Raw genomic sequence first — 21,397 nt, 5'->3', positions numbered from 1 at the left:
CTTCTCACAGATATTCCAATGCTTCCCATGCTTTTCCCATGCGACCTTCCCAACTTTTCCCAAGGCCACCTACTTGAAGGCTTATTGCCCTTTCCCTGCCAGCACATTCTCTGTATTTTTGGGGAATTTTGAACACAAGAAATAGTTTGCCTGGTAATGGAAGGGACCTTGATGGAGGCAGTTGTTCATGGCACTGACACTGGATGCTGAGTGTTTCCCCTTCTACCATTTTACTACAAAAACCAATGTACCAGTATTTATTTTCACATCAGATCAACTCCCTTTTCCTGATGCCAAAGAAATGGTCTATGGGACAAGGGAGATGGGGCATCCAGTCTTTCGTTTTAGTGGATCCGCTTATTCAGGAAAGATAGAGCAGACGGGGATGGAAGTTTGGAGAGTTAGGATCAACTCACAAGGTGGATAGTGAGAAACATGGGACTGGGTTTAGGGTGGACTCCCTGATTTTCTCTGTGAGTGGTAGTGAGAAATTACTTACAGAAAATGGAATATTGAGCATGTAGCTAATATACAGCAGGCTAAGTAATGTCCTCCTGCAGTGTTTCCATGTGTATGTGACATGAAAACAAGCAGATGCCTGCCTCCTGGCCAGGATCACCAGTACCCACTTCCAGAGGTGAGCTAATTTATGGGACAGCATCAGCTTTAGGTATCATGCGCTGAAATATGAAATTTGTATAAAAGGAGCGTACATCTCAAGCCCATAGCCATTCCCAATCACAAGGATAATAAAATAGTGACTAAGTAGGAAATCAAGGTGCATGCTTGGTGTAGTGAAAGAATGAATGAATGCATTTTTAAATACCAGATTTTCCTCTAAAACAGTATGTGTGTTTCAAAAGGGAACAATGAAATGCCTGCTTCCAGCAACATACCGAAGTGTGTGTGTGCGTTGGGAGGAATTCTCAGTGGAACTCTCCCACTGCGCAAGCAGATCTGTAGTTATATCCTGGATATAAGACACTCCTCAAGGCACTTCTGGTCTTGCAAGTGGTTAGAGAAATTTTCAAAGGCTTCTACAACTGCAATCCCCCAGATAGAAATCAGTCCAAGCCTGGACCTTAATAGGATGCCTTGAACCACAAGCAATACATATGTCTTGAAGGGAACTCCCTGAGAGCAGATACCAATAGCAACACTGTTACAGGAATATGGAGCCTTGGGCCAGCATTGTGGTGGGCATGCTGATCCTGGGAGCCACTTGCTAAACTAAGATTCTCACAGTGGCCAAAGTGGTCTTACATCAGAAGTGTCCCTCACTCTGCTGAAGGGAATACTCTCTAATTTAGAACTCTAGGATTTGTACAGATTAAAATCAAACAAGAAGCTCACAGTATGCTAAGACATGGCACCGGGAGCTGGAGGCAGCACAAACAATCTGTAAGACTCAGATCTCCACAACGATTGAGGAATTGTCAGATACAGAATACAGAAGAGCTGTATGTGAAACGTCTAAAGAAAAGAAAAAGATGCAGTCGCTTGGACGACAGACTAGCAGAAATGATCAAGAAGATTTTTAAGTGGAACTTCTATATATAAAAATGCAATTATTAAAACAAAAAAACACAAATGGCCAAGTAAACAGTAGATTAAATCCAGTTGAAAGGAAGATTAGAAATTACGCAGGATGCAACACAGAGGGTCAAACATAAATCCAATCCTAGAATAAGAGGAAAAAGAGACAGAAACAGAGATATTTGAAGAATTAATGGCCTGAAACTTCCAAAGCTGATGAAAAACATAATAACACATACCAAGAAGCCTATTAAAAACAGAGAAAATTCATGCCTAAACACATTGTAATTCAGCTGCAGAATACCAACTGCCAAGAGATCTTCAAAGGGGCCAGAGAGAAAAGATGGATCATCCACAGAAGAATGTCAACTGGACTAACAGTTGCCTTCAACAACAATAGAAATCAGAAGACAGTGCAATCATATTTTCCTATTGTTGAGAGAAAAATCATATTTCAGAAAGAAGGATAAAATGGAGATATTTATAGGTGCACAAAACCAGAGGGATTTACCACTAAGAGAACATCACTAAAGGAACATCTTCTACAAGTACTTCAGGAAGAAGGCAGATGATGCCAGAAGGATGATCTGAGATCCAAAAAGGAACAGTGAGCAATAAAAGGGTAAAGATGTATGCACACATGAGGAAACAACATTTGACAAAAAAGCAATACTAATGCCAAATTTATGGAGTTAAGGAAAATGACAAAAATAAAATACTGGCTAGCAATCACATGTGAAGTGAGGAGAGGGGAGATGAGAGTCAAAATATCCAAAGATCCTTTAGAGTATTTCCGTAGAGCAAAGGTTGGCACAGTTTTCCTGAAGAGGGCCAATGGTAAATATTTTTGAGTTTTTCTGGCCATTGGTCTCTATCATAACTACTCAGTTCTCATTGTAGGGTGAAACGTGCCACAGGTGGTACGTAGCATAACTTTATTTACAAAGACACGTGTTGGGTGGATTTACTAATTGGGCCATAGTTTGTTAAAATACTGTTTAGTTTTTAACTCAGTGGCATGAATATATATGATGAAACTCCAAGGGTAATCACTAAAAGAATAGAAAGAATATGTGAATCCCAAAGAAGTAAAACTGAACAATGAAATAAGGAAACAAACATACAAAAAATAAACCACAGACAATTTCCCAAATGACAAGAAATGTGAAAAAAAAAAGGCTCAGAGGACACATAAAAACTTAAAAAGTATGGTCACTGGACAAATAAACTTAGGGCTAAAAACAAATAAGCTATGAAACTATGAAGACATGGAGGAACCTCGATTGATGTTACCCAGTGAAAGAAGCCACTCTGAAAAGCTTACCTACGTATGATTCCAAGAGTAAGACACTTTGGAAAAGGCAAGTCCATGGAGATAGTAAGATCAGTGGTCTCCAGGGGTTAGGGACAGGGAGAAAGATGAACAGGTGGCAGACAGGTGGCACACAGGCAATCTTTTGGCCAGTGAAAATACTCCAGATAGTATAACAGTAGGTACATGTTTATAAATATTTCCCCAACCTGGTAGAATGTACACCACCAACAGTGAACACTAATGTCAGTTAGGGACTTTGGGTGATGAGGAGGTGTCAGTGTAGGCTCAGCGATTGTAAGGAATGCCTCAGTCCTGCGGGGGATGCTGGTAGTATGGGAGGCTATGCTTGAGTGAGAGGAGGAGGATATGTCTCTTAGTTTTGCAGGGAACCTAAAAGTTCTCTAAAACATAAACTCTTTAAATAAAAAAGTTTTTAATAAGTAAAGTAAAATAAAAACCCATGTATATGGTCAAAATATGCATACAAAAAGGTAGCAAAACAAGTCTAAATAGGACAGTTACTGTTAGTCACCATATATGCAAATGAGTTAAATTGGCCAATTAAAATCAGAAATTCTCAGATGGTATTTTTAAAAAAATATCTATATGTCAGTTGCAGGAACCACACATAATGTATATGAATGAAGAAAGATAGAAAGTAACAGAATAAAAAAGGACGTATCAGGCAATTGCTAATAAAACGAAGGCTACTTTGGGGAACATAGACTTTAAGATAAAAAGCATTAACAGTGTTATAAGAGGTCACTACTAGATCATGATAAAGGACTCATTCTTCAAAAAGGTAAAATAATTCTGAACCTGTTACACCTAATAAAATTACCTAAATAAATACTGTCAGGGCAAACAGCCCACTGGGTGACCTTGTGCTCTGGTGATGATTTTAGGAGCTTAATGAGATTGAGCACTTAAGAAGCCAGTGTCATAAATTGCCTGCTCCCTATCTGTAAAAGTAGAGCCACACCCCAAAATAGAGTAGTGTTAAGACCACCTAACACCATGAAAGGGAGTGTGTGCGTGTGTTTTAACTTAATGAATTAGAGAGATTACTAAGGGAGTGTGGGGCACTAGAGGTTTCCTATTTACATAATAGCCCAGAGGCTGGCTGGAATCCATTATCAGATTCCCTGCACGTGTACCCTGGAAAAACTGTGCAGAGGTGAGACCATATGGCCTGCAAGAGAAGAAAGCAAGTGCAGTCGGTTGACAAAGGTAGTGCTTGCCCTGCACAAAGGAGACCCACCCAGCTTCATTCTTTCCTGAGATCAGTGACTTCTCCAGCTAAGGTGGCCCGTTAGGAACACTGAGGAGAATTCTGTAGGGGAAAACAACACTGAAAACACCATTCTGAAGTCATTAATCCTCATTATCATCTTCATCAATCAGTTGAGACTGCACTGGTGTATACATAATGTTGAGAATACATATGTTTTGCCTCCAAAGATCAGCTATTCCCTTTATAGAACAAAGGCAAGCACCCAATGGAAAAGACAGGAAGATGTCCGCTTTTTCCTGTCCATGACATTTCCCAGAGGCTCTGAGCATGGCAAGGACTGGATCTGCCATGAAATGGGCACGGGGGTGGCTAAGGGAAATGAACCACATGTGGCTGTTTCAGCATCGCGGGTGGAGCAGGAGGTGGGGCTGAGTGGGCACGGGAATCAGGAAGCTCGAATCGTCTGACTGCTACAGGAATCGTGAGCTGTGCTGCTATCTTTGCCCTCTCTCCCACTGCTCAAGCTCATTCTCTTCCTTTCCCTGCCATGTTCTGTGTCTCGGGAGATTGAGCCTTGTGGATGGCACTTACAATGGATCTCATTTCCAACTCTAAATTGCCAATGCAAATACTTGATCTGTATTTAGATGTCATAAAATTTGCAGTTGAAAAAGTAGGCTACCGTGCTCAAGTTGCTCCAAGTATATTTAAAAATTTCCAATAACTGAATTGAGTGATTTTTTTAGTTCTAGATAATTTTCATTTACAGAAAAGTCATAAAGGTAGTACTGAGGTTCCTACATATAAGTCATGTATTTCCTTATTAACATTTATTGCCGTGGATATTGGTCACAGCTCAGAAAACAACGCTGATACACTGCTAATAACTAAAATCCAGTCTTTGGATTACTCCAGTTTTCCTATAATGTCCTTGTTCTGTTCCTGGATCCAACTCAAACCACCACTCTGCATTTCATCATGTATCCCCAGTCTCTTCTGGTCTGTGACAGCTTCTCAGACTTTCCTGGTTTATCATGGCTTTGACAGTTGTGAGGACTACTCATCAGGGATTTGAAGAATCTCTCTCAGTTGAGGTTTGGCTGATGTTGTACTCATCGTTAAACTGGGGTGATGCCTTGTGGGGAAGATGAAGAGGAGAGGCAGAGATAGAAAGATCTTCTACCCACTGGTTCACTCCCCAAATGGCTGTGATGGCCAGAACTGGGCCAGGGCAAAGTCAGGAGCCAGGAGCTTCATCTGGGTCTCCCACATGTGTGCAAGGGCCAAAGCACTTGGGCCATCCTCCACTGCTTTCCCAGGCCATTAGCAAGGAGCTGGATCAGAAGTGGAGCAGCTGGAACACGAACCAGTGCCCACATGGGATGCCAGCATTGCAGGTCAGCTTTACCCACTATACTACAACACCAGCCCCACAAAGCACCATTTTCAGGACAACACATCAAGGGTACATGCTGTTGACACAACTTATCACTCACTGGTGATGTTAACTTTGAGCTACTGGCCCAGGTAGATTTTGCCAGGTTTCTTTGCTCTAAGTTACCTTTCCCCCCTTTCTATATTCTACTCTTTGGATGGAAGTCACTAACCAGAGCTGACATTTTAGGATGGTGTAGTGGGGTGATTAAGCTGTGCATATCAGTTTTAAATCTAAATTTGTTAAGATTAAATTAAATACTGGTTTTAGAGTCACATGAATAGTGACTACCACATTGCAGAATGCAATGTGTATGTGCACGTGTAGAAAAATGGGAGAAGACAGGAACGGAGAGATGTCCAATTTAGTATATATACAACTCAACTGTGTGCTGGACTTTGGTTTAAAAAGGTTTGAACTCATAAATCTGGTTTCATATTCATATTCATATTTAGTGCCATTTCCTAGCTCTCGCGTGGTTTGGAGTGAGGCGCAGGTACACTTCTTTAAGCTTGTTTCCGCAACTGTACAACAGAGTAGGCCATCATACCTACCTCATGGGGATGTGATGAGCATCAAAGGATGTATGTGTTGCAAAGGGTCCCCTAATCTGTACCGTAATCTATGAATGGAAGGGTGTTGTGGGCTGGTGCTGGCAAGACAGGGAAGCTGGCTGGTCTGCTGCCCTCGGAGAACTGGAGTGTGCGCATTCCTCTTTTGCTCCCACTCCAACCCCCAGATCTGATCTCTGTTCCTCTCTACACTGCTCTGTGTCTTAAGAAGTTCTGCCAGCACACTGCATCAGAAGTTTCCCTTGTCACCTGACATTTAGTTGGGGTCAACCAATGGGAGACAGCAGCAGGAGAACTGAGTGTACCAGAGACAGAAGCCAGAGTGTCTCTTCCCTGTGCGTTCCCTGTCGCAGATAGGATCTGCTTCGTCTGTGCTTACACCTCCCACTTAGCGCCCTCTTCCATGGCTGCGACTCTCACCAGTCCCAAGTAACTCTCCTCCCTTCAGCCTGAGAGGTGGCAATGGCTCCTCAATTTTGCTGGTTCCTGAGGGACTCACCCTCCTGGTTTGTTCTCTTAATCCCTATCTCAGTGAGTTGCTCCTTCATTGAAATTTTTTCCGGTTAAGGCATCTGTTTTGGCTTCTCCATCCCACCTGGCCCACCTGAAGTGGTGAAGATGGTGAGGAAAAGAATGTTGGGAGTGTGCAGATGGGACTCTTTGGCAGGATATGAGAGCAGGATGTGATGGCACGGCCTGTGCTCACTGCAGTGAGGATTACTCAAGCTCCACACCAAGCTGGCAGTGAAATCAGGGGAGAAAAATCGTAGAGGGAGGTATGAGAGATGCCAGTGGTGTGGGTGAGATAGAGGACAGAGAGATTAAAAATAATTGAGGTTTCCTTGCCAAGTGCACTAAGAAGTCAGCCAGACCACAAGAGCCAAAGACATGTGGCCCCCAGCCAAGCAGGAGGTGCTACCCACAATGACGAAGACATCAGAGGCTATGTTTGGTTTTGAAAAGAGTATGGATATTTCATTCATATTATCATGGTCCTAGTCTACATCTGATTGGCTGTGTGTCCTTGGGAGATTTAATTGGCCTCTCTGTGCTTATTTTCACATATGGAAAATGAAGCAGTCTTGTGAGCTTTAGATTTAAAAACGTCATTTGTTTACTCATTTATGATCCATAGATCTTTTTGAGGACCTATCACGTGTCAGTGTTCTAGGCCTTGCAGTAAATAAGACACATAAGGTCCCTGTTGACATGGGAAATTCCAGAGGGGAGAAGAGACAGTGAACAAGTAAAGTGCAGAAGTAGTCCGTGCGCTGGGTAAACCTAATCAGCCTCTGCAGGCGGGAGGTTTATCAGGGCTGCTGCTAGAAATGACATTCGTAGGACAGTGAGGGAAGCAGAATCGAGCAGGGAAGTCAAACTGCAATGTAGGCGTAACAGTGGCTTCCGCCAATCCCACAGAAGTTGTGGGACTAGGATGGCCCTACGGGCTTGTCCCAGGGCAATGCCAGTGTGTGGGCTTTTAAACCCCCACATTAACCAGTTATTTGATCCAGTTGCTGCCAGAGAAGAGTTGCGATCACAGGCTAGGAATACCCAGCAGCCATCACTCTCAGCCCCTGCAGGAATGAGAGCCACTAGTCCCGGAAGGAGGAGCCAGGAGCACGAGAGCAGCCACTACGCAAGCAGTAACAGAGCGGAATTCCAGGGAGCAACAGGTTCGAGGTAGACAGTAAGACTTGGCAACGTGTTAATGGGAAGGGAGGGCATCTGAATTAATTTTTTAAATATTTATTTATTTATTTAAAAGTCAGAGTTACACAGAGAAGGAAGGAGAGGCAGAGGCAGAGGCAGAGAAAGGTCTTCCATCCACTGGTTCACTCCCCAGTTGGCTGCAACGGCCGGAGCTGAGCTGATCTGAAGCCAGGAGCCAGGAGCTTCTTTCAGGTCTCCCACGCAGGTGCAGGGGCCCAAGGAGCTGGGCTATCTACTGCTGCTTTCCCAGGCCATAGCAGAGAGCTGGATTGGAAGTGGAGCAGCTGGGACTTGAACTGGCGCCCATATGGGATGCTGGTGCTGCAGGTGGCAGCTCTACCTGCTGTGCCACAGCGCTGGCCCCAAGGGCATCTAAATTAAATTAGGTGGTTAGAGAAGGCTGTGGTGCACCATAACTGCTCAATAAGAGGTGATGTCATTGTCTTCCCTTTTGCATTGGCCTATACTGTTTTGGTTGCCCAAAGTTAAAAGATCACCCAGACTCATTTCATGGATGCTTTGACAGGTGGCTAAGTTAGGCAGGAGTGATGAATGGGGGTACACAGTTCTTTAAAAGAGAACTTTAAAAAATATTTGAGAAGCAGAGAGACATACATACAGAGACAGACAGACACCGAGTCCCCATCCCGTGATTCATTCCACATACGCCCAGAAAAGCGGAGGCTGAGCCAGGGCTGAAAGCAAAGCAGCCAAGAACTCAATCCAGGTTACTTGAGCCATCACTGCTGCCTTCCAGGGTCTGGATGAGCAGGAAGCCGGAACTGGAACTGGAACCAGACTTTGAACTCAGGAATCCTGACGTGAGATATAAATGTCTTAACCAATGTTTTAACTGTGAGGCTAAATGCCTAGCATCAGGAGCACATCATCTATCTATCTATCTATCTATCTACCTACCTACCTACCTATATTTGAAAGGCAGAGATACAGAGACATACAAAGAGAGATCTTAAATCCACTGGTTTATTCCCCCAAAGGATGGTAACAGCTTGAGCTGGGGCAAACTGAAGCCAGGAGCCCGCATTTTAATCCTGGTCTCCCATGTGGACCCATGTGGCAGGGACCACAGTACTTGAGCCATCACCTGCTGTGCTGCCTCCCAGGGTACACATTATCAGCAAGCTGGAATCAGAAGCGGAGTCAGGGCTCAAACCCACGCATCCAATATGGGGACGGGGACGGGAGTGTCCCAAGCAGCATCTAAACTGCTGCATCAAACACCTGCCCCAGAAGCACTTTGTCATAAGGAGTTGAGGAAGACCAAGAGCTTGAGTGGATAGCACCAGCGGAAGTGAGCGCTGCAGGCAAGTGAAATGTGGGGTCAGATCCCTTGAGAGAGACTGGACATCAGATGTCATCTTGGAATCATCTGTGGAGCGAACGCCTACCATCTTGCAAAAAGGAAGGAGGGCGAGAACACCAAGAGAGAGAAAGCTTGAGAAAAGAATGGAGGCTTGGAAGGCTCTGAGGTTTATCTCCAGGACTTGGAAAGTGAACCCTGAATTACTGCAAGCGGAGCAGGCTTGAGCCCTTGGAAATGTGTGTCCTAAAGCATTTTTGGAAGATATGGATGGTCAGCAGAACCCATAGGCGTCAGAAAGAAAGAAAGAAACCAATGGCAGCAGTTTTCTGAGACTTGGCCTTTGTACATTTTCTGTTTGCTTGTTTTGAGAGACTTTTTGCAGGGGTATGAGCATTCCAAAGGTTTGAACTTGAAGAGGATGTCATTTTTATTAACCTTTAACCAAGAAGGCAGCTGGAGAAGAGATAAATTATCTGCTCAAGGAGGAATAATGGCTGCATTCAAAGAGAGCACAGGAGATTACTGAGGTTCTACTGCAAGTGACCCTGTGACCCTTCTCTTCACTGGAGGATTGATGGAGAGAGGTTCTCCCCCCACTTTTTCTCCAGGCACCAAAGATGAAGTCCCAGGAGTACTCAGGAAAGGGTGACAGGACAGCTTGAAAAATCGAGAAGGATATGAATCAACTGAACAAGAAAGCATTTATCCAAGACTTCTAAAGCAACAAAAGAAAATGCACTAAGCTCCTAATGAAAACATTGTTATCTAATTCATCATTGAAATGGGCTCTCTCAGCTGCTGCTGCGTTCACAGTTTTGAGTAAGTCGCTGAGCAGAATCCAGGGTCTTGAGTTTTCGCTTGCAAAGCTTACCTGTTGGTCAAGAGGCAGTGATGGAAAAGATTTAGATGAGGAGGAATACAATTTCGTTCCACAGTTTTGAAGTGTGGGTAGGACAATAGCTGAAGTTACTCAGGACTTGCTTGAATATGGGAGACACTAAGTGATTAGGGCTTAGACAACTAGTGATTCAAGTGGCTACTTTAACTCCTCAAAGATCTCTAGAGACAGGGAGAGTAGAAGGAATGAGGAAAAATAGAACAGAGATTGGTAAGAACTCAAAAAGCATAAAGAAGAATAAGGTCAGAAGTGTAGTTAACAGTACTGTACCAATATCAGTGGCCTGGATTTGATCCTACTGGTCATATGGTATGTCACCCTCAAGGGATGCTGGGGGAAGGATACATGGGACTCTGTGTACAATCATTGCAACTTCTTGTGAGTCTATAATTATTTCAAAAAAAACTTTTTATTTTTATTTTTTTAAGATTATTTATTTGGGGACTGGCACCGTGGCTCACTTGGTTAATCCTCTGCCTACGGCGCAGGCGTCCCATATGGGCGCCGGGTTCTAGTCCCGGTTGCTCCTCTTCCAGTCCAGCTCTCTGCCATGGCCTGGGAAAGCAGTAGAAGATGGCCCAAGTGCTTGGGCCCCTGCACCCGTGTGGGAGACCAGGAAGAAGCACCTGGCTCCTGGCTTCGGATTGGTGCAGTGCCAGCCATAGCTGCCATTTGGGGAGTGAACCAACAGAAGGAAGACCTTTCTCTCTGTCTCTCTCTCTGTCTATAACTCTACCTGTCAAATAAATGAAAAAAAATTGATGCCTTCTCCCCACTGGCTGCCAGGTGAGATGGTGAGAAAGAAAAATGATTTAAAGATTATTTATTTGAAACTCAGAGTTACACAGAGAGAGAAGAGACAGAGAGAGAGAGAGAGAGAGAGAGAGAGAGAGAGAGAGAGAGGTCTTCCATCTACTGGTTCACTCCCCAAATGGCCACCACAGCTGCGCTGCACCGATCAGAAGCCAGAAGCCAGGTGCTTCTCCCAGGTCTCCCACGCGGGTGCAGGGGCCCAAGCACTTGGGCCATCTTCTACTGCTTTCCCAGGCCACAGCAGAGAGCTAGATTGGAAATGGAGCAGCTGGGACTTGAACTGGCGGCTATATGAGATGCCGGCACTGTAGGTGGCTGTTTTATCTGTTATGCCACAGTGCTGGCCCCCCAAATAAAATATTTTTAAATAGTCCTGCCCCAGGAAAAAAAAAACCACCTATTTCCTTGGGAAACAAAGAACAATCCTCATGAAAGATGATGAATATTTGTGTGTCTCTACAGATTTAAAAATACTTTCCCATGTTATTTTCCAAGTTTCTTCCAACAACACTAATAGGTAGCAAAAGTGTGCTGTAACTCTATTTTGGAGATGAGGAAACTGAGGCTGGGAGGGGATGAAGAAGCTCACTTATGGTCACAGAGAGTAAATTACTTAGAAAGAGTCCAATGCACATGTGTGAGATGCGAATACCATGCTGCAACCCATCTGGTCTAGGTTGGGACTCATAGTCCATAGTCTCTGAAACAAGGATTTCAGTGTGAGAAACTTCTTTGGGAGGTGATCTGAAGGGCAGAGCTGCTGTGGGCATTTGGGGCTTCATCACGCTAGGGAGCTCTGGGAAGTGTAGCAGAGCATGCCTTCACCTCCCATGGCCAGCCACTACTGAAGGAGTACTAGTCTCGTGGGGCTTATTCCTTGGCCCATCAAGATTACTCAGTTCCCAGGCTGAGCAGAAACCTTAGGCAGAGTCACAGACAGTGCTAGAAGTGGGGCAGTGTACTGGAAAGGCTTAGGCATAGGGGATATGGGTAGAGTGGCCACCAACAGTGACTGTCCCGTTTCTTATTCTAGCATGCACAATGGAAACCTGCTGCTAGCCCACAGAACGTTTATTCTCCTCGTAGAATAGCCTCCAGCCACACAGGGTAAGCAGACTCCAAGGAGGAGAGATTGCCTTATCTTGTTTGTGGGATCCAACAGTCAGGATAAAGAGAAAGAGAGCAGCGAAAAAGACATGTGCGGTGTGCGTGTAGAATTGTGTGTGCGTTTATACCTGCATCTTCATACACATCTCGATTTTTTCGGGCCCACCAACTCATTCCAAGAACAATGTGAGCCTGGAGAGAAGATAGAAATGTTGGTGTCCACTGGGTCAGAGTCAAAAGTCGAAGTCAAAGTGAAAAGTCAAAGGTTAGTTGGCACTCTCTGTTATGCCAGAATATGCCAGGTCTATCCACTGAAACTCCTTTAAAGGGAGATGAACAGGACCAAAAAGAGTGACTGGCTAAGGAACAGAGTTGCAGATAGCATCTTATTTAGTTTGGTGGATACTACATAGGAGTGTAGAAGGACTTTCTCAAGCCTCTTTTCTTCTTCATATGGTATTTCTTCTCTGGCTACAGGCTGATATACTCTTCATCTCTGTGGGCTAATTTAATCATTATGTGCACACTCTAGAAATTAGTGCCATTTCCCTTACTTGTGCCTGAAATAGACATTTCAGACATTCATAACTCTCAGTCATTTTAATCCAATCATTTGCCCAAGTATGTTCTCAATTAGAGCCATTTTGCTCTGTGTTTGATACCATGAAGTGGAACACATGTTCTGATCTTATAAAAAAATCTTTTAAATAGTCAAGGTATAATGTGTTTTCCCATATTATAATAATTCAAAAGAAGCTGATGCAATCTTTCTTGACTGTTTACCCAACCATAAATATTTGACCCTTGAATTAAAATCAAATAAAAATATTCCAGAGCATATAATACCTTGAAATATAGATCTTTTTGTCTCTAGAAACACCAACAGCTTTCATTCATTACATCCTCACAGGTTTTTTTCATATTTAAAAGATGCCATAAGGTTGTGATACCAAGACATGAATAATAATAATAAAACAGTGTTCAGGCTTGGTACATGTAACATCATTTTGTTTCCTGATTTAGCATCAATTCCTTCTAAATCATTGCCACATTCTCACATTAATACTGTCACATTTCCTAAGCCTCCATATAGACAAACATAAAACCACTTTAGCCTAGAAAATATGCCTGGATCTATACAGATGTTGCTTCTAGCTTTTTTTGTGCTCTTTAAGCTTCAGGGTTTCCCCTTCGCATTTTCTCATTCGAAGCTGGAAGGCAGATTGCCTGACAGCCTGATCCCCACACCAGGTCTTCTTCCCTTTGCAAGGTGCCAGGGATTTCGGAGGACCCCAGTCTCTTACTGAAGATGATGCCATTTCACCGGGAGCCCATTACAGTTTCCCAGGTAAAGAACAAGTCTGCCTATCATTACGACATAAAACATATCTCTGCCCTGTGAACAGAGAGGAGCTTGGGGCAAACAATGCTTACCAGTGTTAGTAGTGGGAGAGTCCTGCCATTCTGCTGGGAGCCTATCAACATGGTTTTCAATGGTTTACTACAAAACAGGTGCACCTAAATCACTGAATACCAAACAAAAGATTTAAGGCTGCTCAAACACAATTTTAAATGGCCGAGCCCACACAATGTAAGTATGAGCAAATATTAAGCAATGCCAACAGAGCCTTCCATTTAACTTAATTTAATTGAAAAAGTAATTTGGCATATGACTTGACACTGCCAAATTTGGCTTTGCCAAGAAAGGGAAATTCAAAAGCAACTCAACCATCAACCTTCAGTATCAATTCATCAAAGAAAGGCCAACGGAACAGTCAAAAAGTGCCAGAAAGAAATGTCTTCAGGTAAAGTCTGTTTCAGTGCCAATAAATACAGCAATGCCCTTCTAGGAAACATGAGCCTTTATCTTGCTGGGGCTCAGGTTCTTGGAGAAAGGACTAGGCGAGATCCAGTGTCTTCAGGGAAAGCAGGGGCCACACCCCACCCCCACCTTGTGGTTGGGAATCCTCTAGCTTGGAGAGTATAATTACAAAGCTGATGAATACAGCCCTGTCTTCACCCAGAGACCAAAGTTCTTTTCAATGCTAGCACTTTCTCAGAGTCTCTTTATTAGGAATTTTCGCTAATTCCTTTTCGTTTTTATATACAGCTTCTGAGAGAATGCCCAGAGATGGAGTGTACAGGTCAGTGAATCTATGTCCACAGCTATGTGTATGTGACGCCACTAGATCAAGATACAGAACATTTCTGGACCCCCCCTCCCCCCAAAAGACTCACTCATGCCCCCTCCCCCACAGTACCCCCAGGGTAAGCACTATTCTGACCTCTAGTGCCATAAAGTGGAATTGCTCAAATGAAGGGTATATGTGTGTTTAGCTTTAATAGGTACTGCCAAATCTGTTGCAAAAGTGTTGAACCAATTTACAGTCTTAACCAATGACTTTTTGCTTTCCAAGATTTTCTGCTTTTGGCACTGAAAATGCTTAACGGCTCTTCTCTTGCTATTTGCTTGATCTAACCCAGGACGAGTTTTTATTACCACCCCCACCCTACATTTTTAATGGCAGCCAAACCAATATGGTTGTCCTTTGTCATTTGCTTGTGGCAACAATGGCAAATTGAGTGATATGCTGACACATTGATTTCACAGTTAGTGTGGGTGTTACTGCGGATTTCATGGTAAGTCTCCATGAGAGAAAACAAGGTCATCTCTGTAAATCTCATCCAATCATGACCTGTGCCATTACCTTATGAGACCCCAAAGCCTGGACTCCTACTTCTGCCTCCCAGATAATGAGATGCACAGCACCCAAAGGCTGCTCAAGAGCTGTGTGGAAAATAGTGGATTTTAAAACCTAGAAAGAGTGCAAGAGAAGCCCAGGGGCTTTGCCGGCAGAGTGTCATCATTCAGGCCCTGTTTCAAATCTAAACCAGCTGATGGTGACTCTCTATTTTTTCTTCAAAATTATAATTAGGCTTAAATTTTTTCATTTTAGCTTTTATTCAATTAGTCTTAGTACTTTTAAAGATCTGGGCACAGCTGACAGAGCGTATGTGACACAAATATTCTGTTTGTTATTCATTTCATAGATTATTAGTGCCATTTGTGTAGAATTTGGTTTTATTTTAAACATTGCTCGAGAAGAAAGAAACAGCAAAATACCAAGTGGTAGTTTATCTGATTTGCTAAAAATGTTGCATTTAATCTAATCCTTTCCTAGGTATTTAGAAGTGAAATAAATAACATTAATGCCTACCAGAGAAGATCTCTACTTTTTCTTGTCCTTCACCATGCTAAGAATGCATGCCCGATGGCACTAGCATTGTCTGGAGCTTGCCTTATATGCATCCAGGAAATGGGGAGTATGCAGCGGGGGACGTAGAGGAAGGAAGAGTTGTCCAAAAATAGGTAATTACTGAGGCTGGGTGATGAGTTCAAGGGCGCTCACCCTACTATTCTTTCTACATTTGTGTGTTTGAAAATTTTCATAATAAAATGTTTAAATTGTATCAAATAACAATAGATGCAATCAAGTTACAAGTAATTAAGAGGCATGGAACAGTAGAAAAAGTAGTAATTTAGGAATATCTTATGGAAATGTGAATATGGACTGGCTATTTGCTGATATTAAGGAATTATGATCATTATATTGTGATTATGTTTTAAAAAGAATCCTTATCTTTAAGAGATATGTCTTGAAATATTTATGGATGAAATGATATACTGTCTGATTTTTGTTTTGAGATAATATAGGCAGAGGGGTGGGAACAGGTGAGGTTGGCTGCGGTAAGTGGTTATTGCTGGATGATTGGACCATGTAGGTCCATATACTACGCCATTTACCTTTGTGTATGTTCAGAAGTAAAGTAAAAAGCAGTGTATACATATACATTCAAAGAGAACAGATCAAGACTGTGAAATTGCAGATGTTTTTCACTTTATCCTTAGGTTATGAAAAGCTCACATTGGAATGTCTGTGAAGCCAGCTATTATATAAATCACCTCTGAAATTATTCTTTTATTTGGGGAGTACATTAAAATAATAAGAATTAAAAAAGCAAGTCCAAATAACAGAGGTAATTCTGAGGTTCAGTTCAACATGACCCAGTGCACTGACGAATGCCTTTGGTTCCCAGGTTCCAGCATGCAATTGCCTGGGGGAGTAGGTGCGACACTCCTGTGGTACACCCATCATGTCATCAGGGGTTGAGCTGGACAGGGCAGCGCTGCGACCCAGTTGCTAGATCTGGCTTCCCCAATGGACTCCCTCCTGTATTTAGAAATTGCCAGACCGTTGACTGAGGACTGACCTTTTCTGAAGCAGTATGAGAACCTGCAGTCCGACAGGTGCACTGGCCTATATGGAAACTGAACAAGGGGGCAGGATGTGTAATACGTAGGGATACTGACTGAAAACCAGGCTCCCTGGGTTTGAATCAGGAGCTGTTGGGGAAGCTATTTAACCTCTCTGTGCGGCAGCTGCCTCATTTCTAAAATGTGAGTGATGATGATAATTCCTATCCCGTAGGGTTATTGTGAGGAGGACTGAAATTGAGCATTTAGAATGGTACCTGTTACATAGTAAGAACTTCACAAATGCTAGCTACTGTCATTATTTGTGGTCAGTCCCAAAACACCCTTGAAATAAGATGTCTTTGCCCATTGAGAGCAGTGGGAAAAAGCTCAAATGACAAACAGCCATGCTTCTCGTTCTTTTGCACCCAAAGACCTAACCAGAGGAGCAGGAATGCTCACTGGGGGGAATTCCAGAAGCAGAGTCTGAAGGGGTCCACTTGTAAGTCCAAGGTCAAATTCAGTGTTTTGGCTTAAAAACTCCATATATGTGTTACATGCTACATCAATATGTAGTAGGTTTTCTAGGAATAATGTGACCCAGTTAGAATTTTTCAAGAGAAACGGCCCGCATTCATCCCATGGCTTTCCTGACCCTCTAGATGTGCCTATCGGTTTGAGAAGCTCAAGTGTTGCAGGCTGTTTGATCTGATGAGCTTCGCAGAGCCTCCTCTCACGTGGTCTGGTGAACTCTCTACCAGGCTCTGCTCGCTTCCACCTCTAGTCCCACAAAGGGCATTGCCTGCCTGTGTCACAGCCGCTGCTGGGCAGGATGTGGGGACACAGCCTGTACTGTCCTCATGTTCGCTGACGTCCCTGTGACTGTTGACATAATTGGCCACTCAGTCCTTTTTGAAAACCACTGAGTTGCTTTCTGAGACTTCACTGGCTTCAGGATCTCCTCCTGCCTCTCTGGCCACTCCTTCTCCACCTCTTCAGGGTCCTCTCTTTCTATTCAACCCCTAAATGTCCTGCTCCCTAGGATTTTGATAGCAGCTCTGGGCTCTTCTTACTCTCTACGTCCTACCAGGAAAGCTCACTCATACCTAAGACCTCAGTTCCCACCTCGAGAGAACATTCTAGTCTTTGCTTAACATCTTTTAAAAACCCTCTTCTGATATAAGAATTTCTATTTCTTGGAGGAATACACTTGTGGGTTTTTGTGGAGGTGACCCTGTCTCATCCATGGCCCCAGGTTTGGGTCTGAGGGCCAGACTTGGCCAATCAGAATATTCCAATCCTGGGTTACAGGGCTCGGTTTAGAAATAGGCTTTGAAGTCCCAGTGGCTGAATCACAATCTTCACTGAGACTTTTCTGCTGGAGCTATCAGGAAACAAACCCAAAAGCTAATACTCTGAGTTGTTGAACCAATAGATGTGAGTTGGCCACTTGGAGGTTGCCAGAGGGCATCATGTAGAGGAGACTCCTAGAGATTAAAAGAGACAGAAAGTCAACGTTATCATTTAACCTCCTGGATCCAGCTGTCCCAGAAACTGGTGAATGCACTGAGCTTTTTGGTGTCCCATGCTGATGGACCTTCCTTTTCTGCATGGATTAGTCTGTATCTTTCTGGGTCACTTGCAACTACCATAAGCTCATGACTCCTAAATCTACACCTGTGGCCAAGCTTATCTCCCAAGCAACAGATTCATAGAAATAACATTCAACAACCTCCACACAGGTGTTCCACGAAGATCTCAAACACAATATGTTAGTTGCTAAATAATGGCAATCCTAATCACTATAAATTTATATTTTCTTGTAATTAAAAATTTTTCTACCAACATGCAAAACTGATGAAGATAGGAAGATTGCTTATGTGTTCATTGCTGTGTCTGTACCACCTGGAGGATCACACATAGTAGATGTTCAATAAATACTTGTTGAGTGACGGTACGAACCAAGAAGAGAAAAAAGGAATTTTCCTCAACTCCTTTTGTCATGTCATCTACCATATATAATGAGTCCTGTAGATTTTGACTCATGACTGTCTCACACTTCCTGTGTAGCTCCATCACTGCACTCCACTGCTTACTTAAAATGCAAATTGCTTCTTGTCTGGACCATTTCAAAGATATTTTTAGCTTTCATTCTGCCTCCACCTATCCTCAACACAACTCCCGTGCTCCCAGGCCTGGCCCATTGAAAATTTTCACCTATGGTCCTTGATCTCTTTTCTCTCAGCTGAGTAGAGAGGAAGAGGACCAAGGGGAGGGAGAGCCACAAGGTGGACGGAGCTGCTTGTGCAGTTCTGCAACTTGGACCAACTCTGTAGTCAGCCCTAGGAAATAAAAGAGGGGGAAAACCCCAGGAAATTCACCACTGTCCTGACTTCATCAATGTTTGACCTGCCTCTGCCATCTGCCTGTTCTTATTTACGTTTCAGTCTTGGGGCAGTTGTTCTTGGAGCTGTTTCACCACGGTTTTTAGCTGTAATTGGTACGGAAGGTGGGATATAGAGAGGGCTCATCCATCTTGGCCTGTGTCTGTCCGTCATCTTGCTCTGTATCCAAATTACTCATAGGAACTTTGTGTCCTGGTTTGTAGTGCAACCTGCACCATGATTTCCTAGAGGCTCAATGAACGATCCAGATTCATAAGGTTGACAATGGCACACTCTTCCTAGAACAGCGCTTCTTGTCCTAGCTTTATAAGTGTGAAAGTGTTTGAAACACTTCATAAGAGAACTGCAGATGTGAGTAAGGCTGTCAAGTATACATTCCAAAGAAAGGTGACACTATGTGGTATTGCTTAGCTTCCCAGGTGGGAGAAGAATGAATGATGACGATTTTACATACAGATATTCAAATTAATAAAACACAGAGATTTTTGGATCTTGCCTTTGTAAACTGATTGGGGCTTGTTTGTTATACTTTATATATGCATAATAAGCAGGAATATGAACTCTGTATTAGTGTATGTGTGTTGAGAATTTGATTTATAAAATTTTAAGTTCCTAAGCAATAACATCATTGTTATTTATTTCTAACAAATAACGTCATTCAGTTAACAGATGTAAGGAGTCTACATAAACTTCATGGAAAATGCATATTATGAAAAAAATGATGCATGGGTTTCAAAATTTCTTTGCATAAAAATAAACTCATCCTTTAATTCAATTTTCCATGACCTGTTTGAAGTATCCTCAGATTTGTTGAGGTCTCCTACAGGCAATGTTCAGTGAGGCTTAAAAGAAATATGAAAATGCATTCCCGTTTAAAGGAATGGCATGTTTCCACTGATGAGAACTTGTCGTTTTACAAAGCACTTTTACTCTTCTTACCTAGCATTTCCCTCACAACTTCCTAACAAGATGGACTTCAGCCCCATTTGATAAAGGCTGCAGAGGGTCATACCACACAATAGTGGCAGAACTGAGTCTCCAGGTTTTCTGGTTCCAGTTTATATTCCCCCATGATTGCACCTCAGTTTACCTGGAGAATCAAACACCCCATCCCTAAACAGGTATCCTGTGGTTCAAGGCCAACTGAGGGCTCACCTGCAGCGTGGAACACAGCTCTCACCTCCCTGCCCTTGGCCGGATTGTTTCACTCTGAGTGGCTAAGTCCTCGTTGCACATAAAGAGCACAAAAAACACTGAGTAAACACCTGGCCCCAACTGTGAGAATTAGACATCATAAAGTGAGATTGCTTTACCTACCAAACTGCAAACGGCACACAAGTTTTATCTAACATCCACTTTCATTCACTCCTCACCAAGGAGTTATGGAAAACTCGAGCTAATCGATTTTGCTTATCCTTTGCCAGTAATTCAATGTATTTTCAAAACTTCGCTGTCAAAGATGTGCAAAAGGAAAACTAATCTGGAGTGGAAACCAGAAACATCTGGAAAGAGATACCAGGGACTATTAGGGAGTGACAGAAAGTGTTCCACAACTTGTTTTGGGCGGTGGTTACTCAGATATCTACAACTCATAGGAAAGGAACCCTTAAGATTTGTGTATTTTATGTTAATTATACTTCAATTTTTAAAATGTGCAAGAGTGTCCAGTTTTTCAAAAACTCTTTTAGAGATGTGTTAGCAAAGCCTTTTGATAAATTTTTGGCATATGTGGAACAAATATCTTTTTGTTTTCAATGTTTTAACTTTTATTACATTTTTTTTTGGTTTCTCAAAGCCATGTAGCCTGACTGTAAGGCAAAGTGAATGTTTTTATTGTTAGCTTTAGTGTTTTTCTCCTCGCCACTCTGGATTCTTATATTGAAGGACGTCTCTAGCAGAATAGATGAGTGGGGAATAAGATAAGCCAGGGAAAGTGTAATTCTGCAGATGATTTAATGTATTTCCCCCTCTAAGACTTCTGTTTTGGAGTGAGAATGTAAGGATTAAGGCAAGTTTTCATGAAAGGGATTTCTCAAATTGGTAATCTGCTTCTAAAGAATTGCTCTCAATTCGGTACGAATTTAGAAGGGGAAAATGCCCTGGCACACACACGTGTGCGTGAATAAATGTGTGCATGCTGTGGGTCACACCAAGTGCAGATGCTCAAGACTGACGTTTGTATCCCTGCCCTGCCTGGTTATCATTTCTCTGCAACTCACCAATTCAGCTACCCCATAAAAACCTTAATAACCAGGGAATCTTTTTTGCAAAGAAGGCATGAAGCCCTGTGCTTCTTTAATCTTCTTGCACAGTGCAGACATGTGACAAGGTAGCCTGTCCTTCCATGAATGATATTCATGTCTCGTGGGCTTCTCTTGCTTATGCCAAATGGCCCCGGGAGATTTTTAGTCTTGCACGCTTTCTCTGTGTGCTGTTCAGAAGGGCTGTCTGATTGATCTCTGGGGTTGAGCTGCCCTCGAGGCTTTGAGAACTGAAAGCAAATTTAACAATTCCACCAACCTGTGGGGATCTTCCTTTACCTATAGAGATCTTCAGCTGCAACAACGGGGGCCTGAATGGTTCTTTGACAACCTGGGCTGTTGGTTCCTTCGTTTTCCTTCTGTTCAGCTATAGCGGTGTCAACCAGCATGAAGAGAATGGGCTAAGTGTGGTCAGAACACTGATCTTTCTTCAGGGCCCTGCCACAGAGACACATGTCGTTGGGAGCAGTGTATTTCTTGTACTTAGTGCCACTACTGCTCATCCTTAGAAGTAGCTTCCACATCAGTG

General features: G+C 43.0%; 1 long non-coding RNA gene across 1 annotated transcript; it reads left to right on the top strand.

The window, feature by feature from the left end:
* The first annotated feature begins 11,877 nt into the window (after positions 1–11,877).
* LOC149119533 (uncharacterized) lies at positions 11,878–14,093 on the top strand. Its single transcript, XR_016227963.1, has 3 exons — positions 11,878–11,947; positions 13,218–13,295; positions 14,058–14,093. It is a non-coding gene; the product is annotated as an uncharacterized LOC149119533 (long non-coding RNA).
* Positions 14,094–21,397: the final 7,304 nt, after the last annotated feature.

Source organism: Oryctolagus cuniculus, chromosome X (assembly GCF_051225735.1).
Source record: "Oryctolagus cuniculus isolate XC-2025 breed Fujian yellow rabbit chromosome X, ASM5122573v1, whole genome shotgun sequence".
Lineage (NCBI taxonomy): Eukaryota > Metazoa > Chordata > Mammalia > Lagomorpha > Leporidae > Oryctolagus > Oryctolagus cuniculus.
Note: the sequence above shows the minus strand (reverse complement) of the source record. Positions and strands in the feature narration are given on the sequence as shown.